Source organism: Cucumis melo, unplaced genomic scaffold, assembly GCF_025177605.1.
Source record: "Cucumis melo cultivar AY unplaced genomic scaffold, USDA_Cmelo_AY_1.0 utg000449l, whole genome shotgun sequence".
Taxonomy (NCBI): domain Eukaryota; kingdom Viridiplantae; phylum Streptophyta; class Magnoliopsida; order Cucurbitales; family Cucurbitaceae; genus Cucumis; species Cucumis melo.
In genome coordinates, this window is record NW_026123996.1 from 30,001 (window position 1) to 32,126 (window position 2,126).

A 2,126-nucleotide genomic window follows, 5' to 3' on the forward strand; every position below is an offset into this window, starting at 1 on the left:
CGCTTGGAGTGCACGCCCACACCGAGGTGCAAGCATTGTCCGCGCAAGCCCATCCGAGCGTCAACTCGACACCCGCTCTCACTCCCTGCCCGACGGACAAGCCCATCGTTATGGCCAAACCCCTCCGCCAAGCACGAAACAATCGCCAAGACAAGCACACTTGGAGTGCACGCCCACACCGAGGTGCAAGCATTGTCCAAGCACGCCCATCCCGCTCTCACTCCTTGCCCGACGGTCGGATGTGGCACTCCGGCCGAACCCTTCGTCCACCAAGCACAAAGCAATCGCAAGTTATCTCGTCTCCTCACGAACAAGCCCGCTTGGAGTGCACGCCCACACCGAGGTGCAAGCATTGTCCGCGCAAGCCCATCCGAGCATCAACTCGACACCCACTCTCACTCGCCGCCGGCGGCCGGAGGTGGCACTCCGCCGGCGCCGACCCCCCAAGCATATGTGCCCATGATGGGCGCAATGTGCTTGAAGGGTCGGCGCCGCGGCATAGGGGTACCCCCGCGCCCCGCCCATGCAGGCAGGTCGCCCCCCTATATAGTACATTCTGGCTTTTTTGGGTCTGGCAGGCTTGCATATGAAAAAGCCGAAATGTCACACCATGCCATAAATCTTGATTGTGTTATTATTATGACCGGGACTTGATTGTATTATGTTTTAGACATTCAAATGAGTGTGGAAAACAAGTTTCATAATTTTTGAACCAACCAATAATATTTTATGAATTTTTATTGTTAAAAAATTAAAAATAATTTAAAAATAGTAAAACGTTTCCAAAAATACTAATTTTTGGAGGACATCCTTTGTTTACATTTTTTAGATCCCAGAAAAAATTTCATAACAATCCAAGCACTAGAACATAGGTTTGACATCACATTTGTGTGTTGAGTGGGCATTGCGGCACCCTGCGCGCGCGGCACCCTGCGCGCACGCCCCACGCAGACGCATGGCCATGCGGCGCGCGCGCCCATGGCCGTGCCGCATTCGTGCGCATGGGGGCGCGCATGCTGCATGCTCGGTGGGCATGTGGGCATGCACGGTGGGGGCACGGGTTTGTTCCAACAACCTCCATAGAGTTTTTTCCATGAATTCTAGACGTGGGTGGTCACGCCCAACGCAGACGCATGCTGCGCGCGGCTTGCGCGCACGTCCCACGTAGACGCCTGGGCATGCGGCGCGCGGACACACACCCGCAGACGCATGCCGCGCTTAGCACTCTGCGCGCACGCCCCACACACGCCCGAAGGGCATGGCGCATGGTGGGCACCCTAGGCGTTCGTGTGCAAGCCTCGGCCATGGGCATGCGGCGCGCGCCCCACACACGCCCCACTGCAGTCGCCTGGGCTTGCGGCGCACGCCCCACACACGCCCGTAGACGCATGGCGCGCGCGGCCCCCTGCGCGCACGCCCCCCGCAGACGCACGGGCATGCAGCGCGCGACTCACACAAACCCACTAACGCACGGCGCGCGCGCCCATGGCCGTGCTTTGTACTCGAAGGCCTCGGCCTTGGTCCTTGACTTGCACACGAGCACACTATCTTATTCTTGGGCATTCAAAGATGATTTGCTTCAACTTTTTTTCTAGTCCAAAGCCAACCCCTCACTAACACTTATGTTTTTCGTCCTTTTACATAAGATATGACCTCCATGGCAATTGGAAGAAATAAATGAGTTGTGTGTGGGTAGGGTCGAGATGAATCTCGGTGGATCTTGGCAACAAGGCTCATCTGCCACTTACAAGCCAAGCACGCACGCCCCTTAGACGGATCCCCACGCTCGCACAAGCATCGCGTGCGCGGCACCCTACGCGCACGCCCCACTGCAGTCGCATGGGCTTGCGGCGCGCGCCCCACGCCCGCAGACGCATGGCGCGCGCGGCACCCTGCGCGCACGCCCCCCGCAGACGCACGGGCATGCAGCGGGCGACCCACAGACGCCCACTGACGCACGGCGCGCGCGCCCATGGCCGTGCTTTGTACTCCAAGGCCTCGGCCTTGGGCCTTGACTTGCACACGAGCTTCCTATCTTATACTTGGGCATTCAAAGATGATTTGCGTCAACTTGTTTTCTAGTCAAAGGCCAAACCCTCACTAACACTTATGTTTTTCGTCCTTTT